This window comes from Pongo abelii, chromosome 20 (assembly GCF_028885655.2).
Source record: "Pongo abelii isolate AG06213 chromosome 20, NHGRI_mPonAbe1-v2.0_pri, whole genome shotgun sequence".
In the NCBI taxonomy this organism is placed as follows: domain Eukaryota; kingdom Metazoa; phylum Chordata; class Mammalia; order Primates; family Hominidae; genus Pongo; species Pongo abelii.
Window position 1 is genome coordinate 15,475,768 of NC_072005.2, and position 18,518 is coordinate 15,494,285.

Genomic DNA, 18,518 nt, shown 5'->3' on the forward strand with positions numbered 1-18,518 from the left:
GTGTCATCAGCCAGACTGCGCCGCCTGGAGCCGGGCCAGTGGCCGTGCGCCGAGGCAGCTCTTAGAGGCCTTAATCCTCCTTCATGCACTGTGTATACACCCCGCCCCCCACCCCTTGGACCAGCCAAGTGGTGGGGCCCCATTACCGCTTGACTCTGCAGTACCCCAGACCCTGCAGCTTGCCTTGGATCAGACAAGCCAAGGCAGAGATATACCGGCCTTCCTGCTAGTGGAAAGTGTGAGCCACACTCAAGCTCTCTGTTCCCCACTGGAGGGGACACAGGCACACAAGGATCTTGCAGCCAGGAGGACCAGGAAACTGGGCAGGCCACAATCTCACCAACCAGAATTCCAGTCTCTTTGCTTTTGAAACTCATCAGCAGACTAATTAAATTAGTAACACTGAAAATGCTGCAGCATCTTTTCGCTGCAAAAGCTGCCAGCAGCTGGAGGGACAAGTGGCTCAAGTACAGTGAAAGGATCCATTGTTACACGTGGGTTACATCATGTTGCTGATGGTTAAATCTGGGCGGATGGATTCATGAATGTAAAATGTTCCTGTGAGAAGCATGTAGCAAAAACAAAACTTTGACATGGACAAGATCAAAACTGTTGGGTTGGCCAGGCATGGTGGCTCACATCTATAATCCCAGCACTTTGGGAGGCCGAGGCGGGTGGATTGCCTGAGTTCAGGAGTTCAAGACCAGCATGGGCAACACAGTGAAACCCTATCTCTACTAATATACAAACAGTTAGCCAGGCATGGCGGCGTGCACCTGTAGTCCCAGCTACTCAGGAGTCTGAGGCAGAAGAATTGCTTGAACTTGGGAGGCAGAGGTTGTAGTGAGCCAAGATCGCGCCACTGCACTCCAGCCTGGGCAACAGAGCGAGACTCTATCTCCAAAACAAACAAACAAAAACTGTTGGGTTAAAATGTATTCCAGCAGGGGCAGGCTAGGCTAACTTTTCCTGTAAAGGGCCAGAGAGCAAATATTGTCAGCTGTGCAGGACAAACAGCCTGTTAAAATATTCCACTCTGCCATCATCATAAAATGAAAGCAGCCACAAATAATCCTGAAACAAATGAGCCTCACTGTGTGCCAAAAAAAAATGACTGGCCTGCAGGCCACAGTTTGCAGCCCATTCCATAGATTTCTAGACTTTGTGAAGGAGAGAGAATGTGATGTTACATTAGAAATGCAGGATGCAAAATTACAGATGAAATTAGGTAACAATGCCAGGTGGGTGGGCACAAAGACCCACAGAATGAAGCCGGAGGTGGTGGCAGGTGTGTGGATGACAACACCTACTTACACTGAAAACCAACCAACCAACCACTCGGCACACATGTAAAAACTACTCAGCCTGTATGCAATCTATCCCCTTTGACAAGCCCCAAGCCCGTACTGGCCTCTTGGTGTCTGTCCACTTCTACCTGGTAAGTTGGCCCTTCAGGCACTACACCTGGCCAAATTACAGGCTGAAAGATTATGATAGAAATGTCATTAATTCAAGCTATGCATTCCCACTGACTCAGGTAAGAGTGGCATTTTCTCCTTGTTGACTCCTTTAAAGTCATTTCCCCATCTCCTTTACCTGTCTTTACTTTACACCTTTTCAGCTATTCATCTTTTTCAACAGAGCTGTGGGGTATGTGGCACTGAGATTCATCCGCACCATAATATGAAACACAGCTGGAAGTGCTGGCACACAGTCCCAGCTCTTAGGAGGCTGAGGCAGGAGCACTGCTTGAGCTCAGCGAGGCTGCAGCAGTTAAGCTATGATCATGTCACTGCACTCCAGCCTAGGCGATAGAGTAAGACTCTGTCTTTAAAAATAATAATAAATTAAATAATTAAATTATGAAACACAATGTGACATGACTGTGAATTTATGGATTAAAACCCTCCTTTGAGAGAGACTCCAAGATGGCCAGGGAGCAATGTAGATCACAAAGCAGGGGCTGGCAGTGAGCTGGGCACTTTGCTCTGCTTAAGAGGGGTGTTTCCTAGGAGGAAGGAAACACAGGGGACACACTTGGAGAATGAAAGACTACAAAGGCAGCAAGAGTGGGAGAGGAAGTTCACTTCTTAGAGGGCACGAAGAATTAAAATGAGAAGAAAGTTTAAGAGTGAAAAACAGGTTTAGTTAAACTCAGCTGATAATACAGTCTTGGGCTGCCCCTGGTGCCAATCAGAAAATTTCTCCGGATGACATCACACCGGTCTTCCGAAATTTTCCCATTGCAAACAAAAGCATAAAAACTAAGCTCATAATCCTCATTTAAATTTAAAACTATAAAAATTTCCTATATACCAAACACCAGGGAAACATGTTATGCCAACTTCTATGTGAGTGGTCAAAATCACACCCTTTGGGAATTTGGGAAGCCAAGAGAGAGATGAGTGAAATGCAAACGACAATCTGCATGGTTCATGACCACAATGCCTGTGGCTGAAATGTTCCAAAACACACCAGCTTAACACACAGTCCTGTTACGTGTAAGTGGAAACAACACTGAACTCCTGAAACAGATCCACGAGTGGGAAAGGTGACATTCCAATCAACTGCTCTAATTTCATCCACTGGGAAGCAGCCCGGGTGAGTAAGCAAGAGTGTATCACGCCTCTAAGTTTCTTCTCAAAGCAGCAGAGCAGCAGCTGACTCAAGGTGTCCCTGGAACCTGCCCACACTCACTGGGGACACAAAAGAGAACAGGGCTGGCACAAGTGCTTTTAGAGACACCATGACCCAACACCCCCACCAGCAACATTTTAGCCATGATGACTACCAAGAGCCCTTGCTGGGTGGGAAAGCCAAACTAGACCTTTGATGGGCACGAGGAGAGATGGAGCCAGGAACAGACACATGCATGAAAGGCAATAGCACACACTGACTCAGGGTCCAGAGATATCAAAGCCTGGGTATCTCGATGAAGAGCTGACGTTAATGGGATTATCTTTTCTTCAATGATATTACCCTGGGCACTTCATTGTGATTTTAAGAGAAAGATCTGGAAAAACGTTACACCAGTCAATATCTAGACACTCTCAAGAAATGGCTTCAGACAAGATGACTTTTCTTCTCATCTTGCCCTCACCACTCATCAGGTACAGAATCCAATCTATGGGGATCAGGAGGAGGAACGGCATCACTTTTCTTGAAGAAAAGGGAACACACAATGTGACGCTAAATTAATGTCACAGCTTCCAGCTTCCAAAGACCCCAAGTCCCTGGCTGACAAAGCAGGAACTGAAGACTGACCCAAGACCCAAAGATGACCAGTCAGTGAGAGCTGACAGGGTCTCAGGTGCTGGATTTATATCTGATCCACACCCCCAAGGGTACACAAAAGGCCATTCCTACAACTTTACAGAAGTCTTTGATGGTCAATGCTGTCCTAGGGAAACAGGCCAAGGGGTCCCCACCTTCCAGGCAACATTAACTTCACTTTCAGGCTTCTCTTCCCTCAGGTAAAAAAGCAAGCCACCCAGATAACCCATTCCATGCACTGCTGGGAGGTCCTCCACATACATTCAGTGTGCACTTCTGTCCAGACAATTGAACTGAGTCTGCTGGAGAGGGATGCTTGGAAGTAAATAGCTGTCACCCTCTCATCTCAGTAACTTTCAGAATGTAAATGAGCAGAATAAAATGAAACCCACACCATTTCAGACAACAACAGCTAAGGAAGCAAAAAACTTGGCAGGCATAATCACTTTGCGAGAACCATGTTCTTGTTTGCCCTTAATTCCACCTAACTTCCACAAAGTAAATAACCCACAGAAGTCAAGCAGCCCAACTCTCACACTGACAGGCGAGTGCATGGAGGTGCTGGAGAGAAAAGACACAGAGCATGCCTCATCTCCTCACTGCGCACACCCTTCCTCCTGTCTCCAGCCCCTGCAGGCAGCAGCCACTCACAGAGCAGCCCTGGGTGCTGTGCCACAAGGAAGCCTCGGATGCAGCTAAGCTGGCATCTTGCAGACTCAACAGTCCATCATACAACCTAAGTTCACTCCCCTGCAGATGTGGCCAGCTTGTCCTTTGAGTCCACTGAGGAGTAACAGCCACTTAACTGGTAAGGAATTTTCAGACCAACAGAAACCAAAACCCAGGGCAGCGACTATCACACTCGTATGGAACCTGTGGCAGTCCCTAGGAATGCCTCACCACCTTTCTACTAAAAATCTGATTAAGTTCAAGAGTTCAGGCCCAGCCTGGGCAACATGGGAAAACCATGTCTCTACCAAAAATACAAAAGATTAGCCAGGCGTGGTGGTGCACGCCTGTGGTCCCAGCTACTCTGCCCAGCTACTCGGGAGGCCAAGGAGGGAGGATCGCTTGAGCCTGGCAGACAGAGGTTGCTGTGAGCCGAAATCACACCACTGCACTCCAACCTGGGTGACAGAGTGAGACCCTGTCTCAAAAAAAGAAAAAAAAATCTAAGGATGTAGAAATAAGGTGCATCACACATAAATAAAGCCTTAGACTAGGGTCTAGCATACAGAATGAAAAAATTTTAAAAAGTGCACATCCCTGAGTAGAAAAGAGATGGCAAGATAACATAACTTTGGCTAATTTTTTATTACTACTTTTTACATTTGTTTTTTCCAACTCCCTGAAATACCATCAACACAGTTATCAATCAGAAACTAAAGGGAAAAAATACTTTAAGGAGGACTTAAATGGCCAGGGGTGGGTGGGGGCACGAAGCACAGCAGGAGAGACACCTGGCTTAGTTAGGATGCTACCCACTCTGAGTTTAGTAACTGCTTTAGGAGGCGCGTGTGAGGAGAGCCAGAGAGCAACAGGCTGGCAGCATGAGGCCCACTGGCCTTCCCTAGCTCCGTAAGTCATTCCCAGGTTCTCCCAGATGCCATGCTAGGCTTGCCTCATCCAGGGAGGCAGCCACATCAAGGAGGTGCCCCATTACCCTCTCCTAAGTTCCAATACCCTCCCACCAATTCTTCCCATGCCTCTGTCCTATGGACCTAAGGCCAAAAGCCAGACAAAGGGGGACAAAGGTCTTTCCTCAGGTATCCAGTAACACAAATCAGTCCAGTCCCCTCCACCCTGAGCAGATGAGAGAAGCAGCATAGCCCCTCCCCTGTGCCGGCCTAACATGGAGAAGCCAACACAGTGCTGCAGCAAGCCCATAATCAGGCACCGTGGTACTCACAGGCTGGAGGTCTTATTAGCACAGAAGATGAGAAAGAGCCTTCAGCAGCAGAGACAGGGAAGTAATAGGGACATCAGGTGGAGGGCATGGGAGAGGAAGGTGGCTGCTGCATGGAGAAAGTGAAACTCCATACTTGCACATCTGCGCATGTCCAACAGAAATATAATGTGGCTACTCATGCCATTTCAAATTTTCTAGGAGCCACATTAACAGAGAAAGCAGGTATGCTTACCCAAAATACCATTTCGACATGTAAACGTGTAACATTTCTTTCCTTACTAAATCTGTGAAATCTAAGTGTGCATGCCCCACAGTCACAGCACAATTCAGGTGCTAAATTTTCATGCAAAATATGTGATCTGTATTTAGATTCCATAAAACTTGCAGCTGAAAAAGTAGATTCACATACCCGAGGTGTCCCCAACATATCTGGATTCATTAACTAAACTGAGCATCAGCTGTGAAAATTAATTAGAATTTGATTAAAGTAAAAATTCATTTCCTCAGTAGCACTAGCCACATTTTTTGATGCTCAAGAGCCATGTGGGGTTAGTGCTGACCTCACTGTGAAAATCTAAGAGGTTTCATTGGCTAGGAGGCCAAAGGCAGGCATTTTAGGAACTCTGCTCTGGGACCACAGGGATGGGGAATACTACACATTCAGGCTGGTTAGAACCCAGTCAGTTTCCATACCTACCACTTTTATCACCCACAGATCCACCTGTGCTTTAAATCAACCTGCTCAACTAAAATATATCTATTTAAAAGAAAACATTAACACAGCATGAGTATTAACACATCACCTGTGATGTGTGAACTTGTGTGAATGGGGGAAACATATGGGAAATCTCAACACAGGATACAATCATTGTTGAGTTTCCTGTATGCAAAAAAATGTTTATGCGGTTTTAGAGGACAATGCCTTTATTCTTTTTTTTTTTAAAGACACAGTAAAAACTTTAATAATCTTATTTTTATTATGGTAAAATATATGTACCATAAAATTTACCACTTTAACTATTTTTTTACTGTATAGTTTGGTGACATTAAGTACATTCACGCTACTATGCAACCACTATCTAGCTCCAGAACTTTTTAATTTATGTATTTATTTTCTTTAAAGATGGGGTCTTGCTATGTTGCTCAGGCTGGTCTCAAACTCCTGGGCTCAAGCAATATTCCTGCCTCAGTCTCCCAAAGTGCTGGGACTACAGATGAGCCACCACAACTGGGCGTTTCAGAACTCTTTCACCTTGCAAAACAAACTCTGTAACCCATATGTCCACTAAACACTAACTCCCAATCCCTGCCTCTGGCAACCACCATTCTACTTTCTGTCTCTGTGGAAGTGACTCCTATAGGTACCTAGCGTGAGTGAAATCACGAAGTATTTGTCTTTTTGTGGTTGTCGTATTTCACTTGGCATAATGTCTTCTAGGTTCATCCACATTGTAGCACCTCTGAATTTCTTTTTTTTTTTGAGACAGTCTCCCTTTGTCGCCCAAGCTGGAGTGCAGTGGTACGATCTAGGCTCACTGCAACCTCCACCTCCTGGGTTCGGCGATTCTTGTGCCTCAGCCTCCCGAGTAGCTGGGACTACAGACATGTGCCACCACATCTGGCTAATTTCTGTATTTTTAGTAGGGACAGGGTTTCACCAAGTTGGTCAGGCTGATCTCGAACTCCTGACTTAGATGATCTGCCCACCTCGGCCTCCCAAAGTGCTGGGATTACAGGCGTGAGCCACTGCACCCGGCCTGAATTTCATTCCTTCTTAGAGGCTGATTAATACTTCATATTTTGCCTATCTATCCATCCATCAATGGACACAGGTTGCTTCTATAATACCTTTTGGCTACTGTGTATAGGGCTGCTATGAACATGGGCATACAAATATATGTTTCAGTTCCTGCTTTCAAAGAGAATGCCCTTAAGAAATGTTTGCTGAAGTACACAAGGTAATATCACATCTGCAACTTACTTTAAAAGGATTTATGGGGGGCTGGGAAGGATCGCTTGAAGCCAGGAGTTTCAGGCTGCAGTGAGCTATGATCTGCCCTCCAGACTGGTGACAGAGCAAGACCACGTCTCAAAAAATAATAAATAAAAATAAATAGAAGAAGAAGAGTGAAACACAGGATCCAGTTATAAACTTGGACAATCACCCATCAAAAATCAGCTCCTTCCCAGAAGCTGTTTACGAGGCACAGGCAGAATTCATCCGGAACTACAGACGCTGCCTTAAGCCCATCCACACCCTCGGCTGGCTTCTGCTGCTGGTGTGCAGAGCACAGAACAGCTTCAGACTTCCCTTGTTTTTACCAAAGCAGCCAAGCAGCTGGTGCTACACAGGCCGGTGCGCTGCCCAGCAGACACACAGGGCTGCCGAAGGAAGTCAACGCCCGAGGGTTGCCACTAAGCCCAGTGGCGGGTGCCTGCCCCTGCAGATGGAGGAGGGCTGAGTTCTAAGCACACTACTCTGTGAATGGCATGAATGAGCTCTTTCACTGGCATCAGAGAGAACACACAACAGTACCATCTGCTGAGGGGAGGGAAAGTTCAGAGGCGCAGGCACCGACTCCTCAGCCTTCCACAGCCACCAGGTCCCCACTGTGTCAAGGCGGCTGTTAACACTCAAGCCCCCTCCTCCATCCCTGAACATGAGAGCTAAACAAAGTCAGCTACAGTCTCTTGGTCCATAACAACCTAGGGAAAGCAAACTACAGAACCACGTTAGAAATGCTTCACGTCTTTTACCTCAAAATACCTTTGTTCAGTAACCCCACTCCCCGACCCAGACCCCATACTTCTGTTTTCTGGGTTCTGACAACTAGTGCCCAAGCCAGAGGCCAGGCCCTAAAGAGACAACCTAGGCAGGCTTGAGATGTTTCTCCCACGACCTTTCCAAATGATTCCAGTAGAAAGCTAGACTCTTTAGCTACTTAAAATCAGAAAACAGCCAGGTGCGGTGGCTCACGCCTGTAATCCCAGCACTTTGGGAGGCCGAGGTGGGTGGATCACCTGAGGTCAGGAGTTCGGGACCAACCTGACCAACATGGAGAAACCCTGTCTCTACTAAAAATATAAAACTGGCCGGACGTGGTGGCATATGCCTGTAATCCCAGCTACTCGGGAGGCTGAGGCATGAGAATCGCTTGAACGCTGGAAGCGGAGGTTGCGGTGAGCCAAGATCGCGCCACTGCACTCCAGCCTGGGCAACAAGAGCGAAACTCCATCTTAAAAAAAAGTAAAAAAATAATAAAATAATAAAATAAATCAGAAAATAGATGGGTATTACTTCCCACTCAAAACTACTCTCAAAGTGGCTAGGTTAGTGCAAAAGTAATTGTGGTTTTGATCCAAAAAAAAAAAAAAAAAAAGCCAAAACAGCAGTTACTTTTGCACCATCCTAACAGATCTGATGAAACCAGGAGAATGGAAGCTAGGAAAGATGTGGCTCACAAGCAATGGAAGAAGTGTGCCTGTAAGGACACTGGAGCCCCCCAGCCTCTGGGTTCTGCCCACGGGGCACCACACCCACAGCCAGGTCCCTGCCTGCATAGACAGGAAGGAAAACGGGGCCACTTCACAGGGTGCTACAGGCCTCTCAGCAAGGGGCTCAGGTGAGGGAAGGCTTTCCAACGAAGCAGCCTGAAGGGCAAGGAGTAATTCACATTTTTGTTTTAGTTCTTGGAGAGGTTTGGTTTCAAGGCAGAATAGACACATTAAAAACCGTATGACTGCCTTAGGCTTAAGGGTAGGGCAGGGGGTCACATGCTGGGCACATGAACCCCTAATGACAGGTGTGTGTACTTCTGAAACCCAGAAAATGAAATCCGTAAGGACTTTACTGAGGATCCATTGGAGATTAAAAAGAAGCTCCCATCAAGGCCTCCTCCTGCTTGAATGACATTTAACACCAAGAGTGAGCTGACTGACATGTGGATTATTAGAAGTGTATTCAAAGTCAATGTTAAAAAGTTAGTACTAGACCATTTCAATTCTCTTCAAAACGCAGCACTGACTTAGAATGGAATTTTTGATGTGCCTCCACTAATCCTGTTACGTTAGAACACAGAAATAGAATTTGTTCCCTTGGCGTTCACTGGTTGCCATAGAAATCAAAACGCATTATACTTTCAGGTGAAGAAATGCATCACGAGTGCTGAAAAAGAAAAACTCTCATCAGGTCCAGTACAAACTCAAACCACTCCTTTAATAATAAATGGGTACAAGTATACACCCAGAACACCACCCAAACAGATGTGTTCCAGCCCCGGGGAAGCAATTTTATTCATTTCAACATACAGAACACCAACCCATATAAAGATGCTCTAGGCAAACAGCTAATATGGCCAGGCTGGGACCCTGCCTCAGATGGTAAAGCTCACAACACATACACCCGCTTCTCATCTAAGCCTGCAGTTTTCATGTTTCCAGTGTGTTCCATCTCATACCCATATATATGAAAACCTAAGTGTACCCCCTCTTCCCTCATAAACACAGGCTCCCTCATGAGTTGGTTTTGCTATCTCCAGGGGATGATATACAGGCTATTATAAATTTGATTTCAACCCAAGGAGACATCTGAGAGGTTTTAAAAAGTGTTCTTCATAAATAAAAAAGAAAAGAAAAGAGTCTATTGCATTAAAAACACATATGGTATTTTTTTTTACTGGTCCCAGATGGAAAGTGGGTATGATGGCACTTCAGACCCTGCAAAATCCCCAAGTCAATGGGTTATGGTAACTGTGACCTGACCATTGCTTATCACCCACCACCACCACCCCGATCCTGTTCCTAACATGTGTCTACTGGGCCTGCTCCTGACTTGCTATGCCCTGCTCCTGGAGTGGGCCTATAAGGAGATGGTGTTAAGGTGAAGAACAGACTGCAAATCAGCTCCTAGTTGAGGCTAGCCAACCAGCAGGTGCCTGGGGATGATTCGGTATCCCCATCATTTGAAATGTTCCTGGTTTAGATTAAAATACTGAGAGTTCTGACTCATCCTACTACATCTCTTGGGAGACTGTGGGCTCAGGAGATTCAACACAAAGACATCTGCCCTTGTGGGTTCACAGGAACAGATAGACAATCAAGAATGAAAATAACAACTAAAATTAGGAGATGGTAAACCCTATGGAAAAAAAAAATGTAGGCGGCAGATGGGATGGCACTTTTAAAATTCCTACTCCTTATGACTTTCACAAGTGAGGCTCTGTGGTTCCTAATCTCTTCTCATTGCCTCCATATTATGCACTGAACAGGGTAACAGTCCACCCAGAGAATATACACATTCTCCACTGGAACATCTCATTTATGTGCAAATTGCTCTAAAGCTGGTTCCCCTGATATATAACTATTTTGAACACAGGGGCTTGTGGCTTACTTAAAACCACAGCTTCCATTTGGTGATAGCATCTTTATACTATCATCTTTAAAGATAATGAAAAAGGACTGATTATGCCTTTGAGAATTAATGTACATATGTAAAAGAGCAGCTCATTAAGCAATCCCATACGACTTCAGTGGTTTGCATGCTGTACTACTTTGCCTAGACATTGATTATAAGAAGCTTATGTGTATCTTCCTGAGTCAAGCAAAGGTTCAGTCATCCTTGACTCTACCCTTCAGGCAGGTTATGATGTCAGCAACCCTTAGGTTTACATTGTTACAGCCAAAAGGATGGTAATTCCTTCCAGTATACCAGTTATTTTGCTAGGTAGTGACAAAATGATTCCCTAAATAAACTGTAAGCAGTGCTGAATGATAGCCACTCAGCTAATCGAAGCCACATTTTTCATTTTACAAATATGTTCCACCTTTAATTGGGAAAGGAAGCCAAAAGGAGACTCCCTAGTTATCACAACATCCCACCATACTTAATGATCCCATCCTGGCGTTCTCTGTATCCTGGAATTCTCAGAAGTTATACAGTTCTCATAGGCCAAAGGCAAAAGAGCTTCATTTCACAGCCATCTGGAGGTGCCTTCATGACACTCAATTATGGCTGCAGACTCAGATGACTTATCTACACCCCAAAGGGTCTGTCTCTGCTGCTGGAAATGCTGGACCCAGAAGCCCTTGGCACTAATTTGGACCACACAATGGACTATGGGGAAAACTACCTGCCTAATAAGGCATCATGAGCAAATGAGAAAACACCTGTAGATGTTTCTTTGAAAAGCCTGGGCCGGGCGCAGTGGCTCACGCCTGTAATCCCAGCACTTTGGGAGGCTGAGGCGGGCGGATCGCGAGGTCAGGAGATCGAGACCATCCTGACTAACATGGTGAAATCCCATCTCTACTAAAAATACAAAAAATTAGCCGGGTGTGGTGGCGGGCACCTGTAGTCCCAGCTACTGAGGAGGCTGAGGCAGGAGAATGGTATTAACCCAGGAGGCGGGGCTTGCAGTGAGCCGAGATGGTGCCACTGCACTCCAGCCTAGGTGACAGATCAAGACTCTGTCTCAAAAAAAAAAGAAAGGAAAAAAAAAAGAAAGAAAAGAAAAGCCTGAAACATCCCCAAACTAAAAGTCTAGTTTTAGGTCTCACAATTTTGGATGTGAAAGGATTGCAGCAACAGAAGGAGGGTAACTCTGCTCACACTGCTGGTAGTTAATGTCCTACTCCTCTTAACTCCTCTTGGAGTTAAGTGTCCCTGAAAGGGTGCTTCCTGCCAGACCACACCAAGTGCACACCTGGGTGTCTCCACAACAGCCGACTACTGTCGATGCCAAAAGTTCAAGGAGGCCAATGGCAGCACCACTCAAAACAGTGACATCCAGGCTGAAAGAAAAAAATAAATAAATAAGGTCATCTTTAACTCAAAAAAAGATTAGCTGAACCTCAGGTGCCAATATAAAAACCGAAGCTAAAAAACAAGCCTGAAACCATACAGTTTCGCTTGTTAAAAACACTAGAGTGGTTGTTTTAAGGGCTCCTGGCTACCTGAGCCCAAACCAGAAGCCCCAGGAGGGTGGCACTGGGTAGACCCAGCAGGGTGGCCCGGGTAAGGCCACTGGCAGGCTTATCTCAGTTCCCAGGACACCAGATCATAAGCAGACCATTAAAAGGAGAGTAGCAGTTAAAGGCACAAGACAGGAAGCAACAGCTGGCAACTTGATAGCAGGAAAGCAGACAGCTATGTCCTTTTGCCAAAAGAAAAATCAGCCAAAAATTTAACCGCCATGGCAGAGCGTAAGAGCTTTAGCCAACTCGTGCAGGCACCACTCGTTACAGTCTCTGGTGGATATGACTGATAGTAAGGTGTCCCCAAGCTAGCGACCCAGAAGGGGTAAAGCACACCTATATTTTAAATGTTTATTGTAAAATATACAGAACCTAAAATCCGCCATTTTAACCATTTTTAGGTGTACAATTCAGTGGCATTAAGTACATTTACACTGTTGTGCAACCATCATCACTATCCTCCTCTGGAACTTTTTCATCATTCCAAAAAGAAACTCTACCCACTAAACAGTAACTCCTTAATCCTGCTGCTCGTGGTAACCACTATTTTTTGTCTATGTATTTGACAATTTTTGGTATCTCATGTAAGTTGAATCACAATATTTGCCCTTTTGTGTCTGGCTTCTTTCTCTTAGCATAATGTCTTAAGATTCATCCAAGTTGTAGCATGTGATATTGTAAAATACATAATTGGTCTTCACTGTTTCCTGGCATACAACTCCCTGGAATCCCCAAAACGCTAAGTGTCTTTTTGTATGCTAATGAGTAGACTGAGGGCTGGGGGCTCCTGGATAGCACAATCAGGAACAATTAAGAAATGGAGCACCATGCTAGGACATACCATGAGTCTGAGTTTTCGCAAATGTAACGATTTTCTCATACTCTGAAACTAAACATTTCTGTGTTGAGCAAAACATAAACGCCAAGGCGAAATGTTCTTGTTCCCTTGCATTTCTGCAGCTGTAACTGATAAAGGTCTGGACGTGCAGTTCACAGCAGAGGAGAGAGACTGTGGCTGCTCTGGACACATCTGGAGGACAGGCACCCAGCCCTCAAGATGCTGTCTGCCAGTTAGGTGGAAACACCTCATGTGAATGGGCCCATTTGCTTCCTCTCCACTCCAAAAGGGGATGAGAAGAGGAATGTTGGTAAGCGATTTTTGCAGCAAGCACTGAACGCAAGCAAAGCTCGGTTATCTTGCCACCTGGAAGGTTAGGTGTGGGAGGATGACACTAAAAGAACTGGCCCAGAAATCCAGGGCTAATTTTGTTCCCCTTTCCCACTGTTTTTGCAGAAATCTCAATACACCACAGGCAGCCAACAGCTCAGGAGAGGATCGTGATCCAAATGTTCATCGAGCCAATTCTTGGGACTTCTCTGCCAGGTTCCCAGGGAAGAATGTTGTAAATGATGGCTGGGTGCCACGGCTAATCCAAAATGAACAGAATCGCTGTCTCCTCAGAGCCTGGGTCCCTAGGGCCTGGCCGACATTCAAGGTGCCTGGGACACAGACAGCCAGTGAGGGGAATCTGGAGCCCTGTGCGGTGAAGTAGCAGGCAGTCAAGGATACTGAAAGGTGTGCAGGCTGTCCCAAGCCCCACGCCCAGAAGGCCATTCAGAGACCAAAGAACATGACCAGCTCCAAAATGAAGATAAAAACTACGGTTCAGCTATGAATGTTTTCCATCTAAACACTCAACGCCATATTACTACTTTGTGCTGTTTACAATTTTCTAGCCTGCTATTAAATAAAAGGTTCCATAAAAGAGGGCAACAGCCCAGGGAACAAACCATATTGTTGAAGTTGAACCTCTGCCCATCCCAGAAAACCAGCTTGCTGGAGAAACCTGTGCCATGTCCCACTGCAGCCTGGGGGTGCCACGGTGTATGTCTGGTGTCTATGCATACTATTATCCCTAGCACCTCAGGGCGCTGGGCATCTAACAAGAGCCCAGGGACTAGAGACAGGTTCCCGCATCTCTCTCACAGATGCACTTGCTGTTGCTAGCTCATGTGGCCTCCTGACCCTTGATTTCGTCTATCAATACACTAGGCTTTCTCTGCCGGGAATACCTTGTCCTCCAAGGCACTCCATCTGGCTAAAATCTTTCCTTCAAAAGGCTTTCCGTGTGTCCTCCACTTTTACTAATTTCAAGCCTGCCTTGGGTGGCTTTCCCAACTGTTGCTGTGGCCAGAATTTGCCTTATCACAATCACAGGGTCTACTTAATGCTGAGAAACTAGATGCTTTCCCCCTGCATCTGGAACAAGACAAGCATATTCTTTCTTACCACTCCTTTTCAATCATACTTCAAGTCCAAACTAATGTAATAAGACAAGAAAAGGAAATGAGAGAGGCACAGATTGGGAAGGAAGAAATAAAACTGCCTTTGTGGGGGCTGCGTGCGGTGGTTCACGCCTGTAATCCCAGCACTTTGGGAGGCCGAGGCAGGTGGATCACCTGAGGTCAGGAGTTCAGGACCAGCCTGGCCAACATAGTGAAACTCTATCTCTACTAAAAATACAAAAATTAGCCAGGCATAGTGGCACATGCCTGTGATCCCAGCTATTCGGAAGGCTGAGGCAGGAGAATCGCTTGAACCCAGCAAGTGGAGGTTGCAGTGAGCTGAGATTGTGCCACTGCACTCCAGCCTGGGCAACAAAGGCGAAACTCAGTCTCCAAAAAAAACTGTCTTTGTTCACAGATATGATTGTTGAGGTAAAGAATTCCAGCCGGGCACATCACAAGCCCAGGAGATCAAGACCATCCTGGCCAACATGGTGATATCCCGTCTCTACTAAAAATACAAAAATTAGCTGGATGTGGTGGCGCACGCCTGTAGTTCCAGCTACTCAGGAGGCTGAGGCAGGAGAATTGCTTGAACCCAGGAGAGAGAGGTTGCAGTGAGCCAAGATCGTGCCGCTGTACTCCAGCCCGGTGACAGAGCGAGACTCCATCTCAAAATAAAAAAAAAAAAAATTCCTGAAGACTCCTGGATAAGAAGCAAGGCTGCGGGATACACAAACATCAACTGCTTCTTTATATACCAGCAATGCACAATTACAAGTAACCACAGCATCTACCACACTGTAATGCTGTGGCCGCGTTTGTTCCCCTTCTTCCAAGTGCATATTGGCGTGGACAGCATCTAGTGAGTGCTTTGCAGGTTGACAGGCCTCAATGTGTGTTTGAAGAAAGCCAGAGATTAGCCACGATGGTCAGCCACACAAAGCCCAAAGCCTGAGGCAGAGGCTAGCGCATGATGTCTGCAGACCAGCCAGTGTGTCTTTAGACCGCAGTGGCGCGGAGAGTAAACCATGGCTGCTAAAGTGGACAAGGAGCCAAAAGGATCTAGGATGTGAGGTAGCATCCCAAAGTGCAGTCTCCTGACTGTCCAGCCACACCGAGATTCTGAAGCACCACTCCGTCCAACAGCAGAGCTTTAAGTTGGAAAATCCAGGGGCATAAAGGGAGACAAATCAACTTACTCTAAATCCTCTGAAAATCCCCTTAACAAAGGAGTTGTGCTGACAGAGACTTCTCTAATCTGAAGAGCAACTGTTTCTCCCTGGTTCTCTAGGCATATAACCCTTTCTGCCCACCTCTCATGGAGAGTAGTCTCTGACGGCAGAAGCCCCTCCACCAATAGCCACCACATGAAACAAACAGATACTTCAAAGCCAGAAGATCTTTGTTCAGATCCTGCCCCTGGGGAGGCACCTCAGCCCCAGGTCCATCTTCTAGGTGGATTTCGTAACATCTACCTTGTATCTTTGTGAGGAGTCAACAAAAGATACAAAAAAGCAGCCAGCATAGCTTCTAACAGATAGATGTTTAAAAGTTCCTTCCCCTTTGACACACAAAGTCACAGGATGTGATACAGCAGTAGCCCTCAGTTACATTAGCCCTCAGCTACATTCTTAACAAAAGACACAACATAGCATGGCAGCCAGGCCTGGCATGGTCTCCAGTTGTGCCCTCCCGTTGACCAGGCTGCGCAGACTGCAGAGCCTTCCAAGCTGCTCCTTCTGCAGTCCTAAATCTACTTGAGAGCCGTTGCTAAGAAAACATCTGATGGACTATACTGCTGCTCCCTATCTTCCTGAATAAACAACGTACGCACCATACAGAGAAGCACTGAGCCACCGCCACCGAACCCCCCCAAACCCTGGCTTCACAGAGGTTTAAAATCGCCTTGGGGTACTGTGGTTGCTTTTCAAGTCTTTTATCCATCAAAGCCTGACGCACTTCCACACATTTCTTTGTAGCGTTTACTGGACAAATGCAAAGAACTAAGATACGCTCTGTATTTACAGAGCTAATGGGCCTCTTTCAGAGCAAGTTGACATCTCATCTGCTTTTGGACATGCCTTTGCTCAGGGATCAGGTTTAGTGGCAGATGCCCCACCTGCTGGCAAATGGAATACAATTGCGGGCTCTAACCAGGAGTCCTCACTTCCTCTGTATGAAGCCAACCTTCGTCACAGCAGATGATGTAAGAGGTAGAAACCAGTTGGAAAATTGCAGGTGAAATGGTAATGGCAGCATATAAGGACCAAGCCCATGAAACCCAAGGAACCAGGTGAAAGAGTGCTGCCTACACGTGTGGCCATCCACGACCTCAAGCATTTCTGCAATCTTGCCTGCAAGATGAAAGAAAAGGAAGCATTACAGGAGATTCTATTACGACCAGTGGAATCTGCAGTTGGGAGAGCCACGATGAGGCACAAGATGATGGCCTGCCTCACAAGGGTTACAGCAGCACCCAATAATCCTGAGAAAAGATCCCTCTGTGCCTGCCTCTGCAGGCCCAATGACTCATAGCTAAATTTGGACTTTATTATAAGCAACAGTTTATTAAGGAGGGCTCTGCAAAAGGCACAAACATGGGTGGAGGTCCACAAACAAAAACACTTAGCGTAAGCACTGCTGGAATATTTGGCTTGTTTTTCCTTGAATCTTAGCTAAGTATGTACAGGACTGTGGTTAACTCAATAGCTTTCAAGAAAAATGCAAAATGCTCTTTGCATTCTTAATATAAAAGCTTGCGGTTGGCCAGGCATGGTGGCTCATGCCTGTAATCCCAGCACTTTGGGAGGCTGAGGGGGGCAGATCACGAGGTCAGGAGATCAAGACCAGCCTGCCCAATATGGTGAGATCCCCGTCTCTATTAAAAATACAAAAATTAGCCAGGCATGGTGGCAGGCGCCTGTAGTCCCAGCTACTCGGGAGGCTGAAGCAGAAGAATCACTTGAACCCGGGGGGTGGCGGTTGCAGTGAGCAGAGATTGCATCACTGCACTCCGGCCTGGGCAACAGGGCGAGACTCCACCTCAAAAAAGAAAAAAAAAAAAAAAAAAAAACTTGTGGTTATTTCCCTTCTCTCCTCACCCCACTCTGAAAAAGAGATGAAAGAAATTCTATACAGCTTCCCTAACACTTTGAACTAAGCCAAAATTATAACAATCTACTTCCCATAATCAGAAAATCAGCTTAACAGAAAGAATGCCCAATCATTCAAATAATCAATCTGACTCCGCCTAAGACCCAAAGAAAGAAAACAGGTCTCACACTAAGACATCCCCAAGCAGCCCAGGATAATTTCCTAGGATTCTGACATTTGGGTAACTGCTGGCACATCGTGTCACCTTTACAGGTCACACCCCAGGTGTAGCAACAACTCTCTTCTGCTGGCACAGAGCCCTTCCCCAGTCACGGTGGCACCACAAACACTTGCAGTAAGTGGACACACGGGGAGCAAACATGCTCAGCTATCATGGCTGCCCACCGGGGTGGCTAGGTATCCCCCACTTTGTAGAAACAGGCAGTGTCTTCCATCTGGGAAAGAAGAGGGACTCTTGTCAGTCCTGTCTATTCCTGATCCACGTGTCTGTCTTAAGGGAGAAGGCCCCATCACTCTATGAGAAGTGACCATCACACAGAGAATGAACAGAATGACCCCTGCCATTTTAAAAAGAATTCCCCAAGACTAATGGTTGCTGGAGAGTTCTGTAACTTTCACAGAAACTCACACTATTCCTTTCTCATGATATATGTGCTCATATACCCATCAAAGTGTTTTACCCATCAAAGCCTGACGTACTTCCACACATTCCGCACACAGATTGCTATGCTATGCTCACAGCAAAGTAATCAACTCAAGAGTCCCTTGGTGGTGGTGGTGGGTAGGGGGTGAATGAAGAAAACATGTAAGGCCTGGGACATCCCCGCCATGGCCAAGCCCAGCTAAGAAGCCGGTCGACACAATTTTCGGTTTATTTTGTGATCCCCAGCTTCAAGCACAACTCTCAATATGGACACATGTAGACACACACACAGAACACGGACACATTTATAGGGACATG

General features: G+C 46.2%; 1 protein-coding gene and 1 long non-coding RNA gene across 2 annotated transcripts in view; one reads left to right on the plus strand and one right to left on the minus strand.

Annotated features, from left to right (window-relative positions):
* BRD4 (bromodomain containing 4) overlaps positions 1 to 18,518 on the minus strand; it is a 96,642-nt gene that overhangs the window by 44,345 nt on the left and 33,779 nt on the right.
* On the plus strand, positions 537 to 17,641 carry LOC129051744 (uncharacterized). Its single transcript, XR_008516185.2, has 3 exons — positions 537 to 1,438; positions 13,115 to 13,302; positions 13,449 to 17,641. It is a non-coding gene; the product is annotated as an uncharacterized LOC129051744 (long non-coding RNA).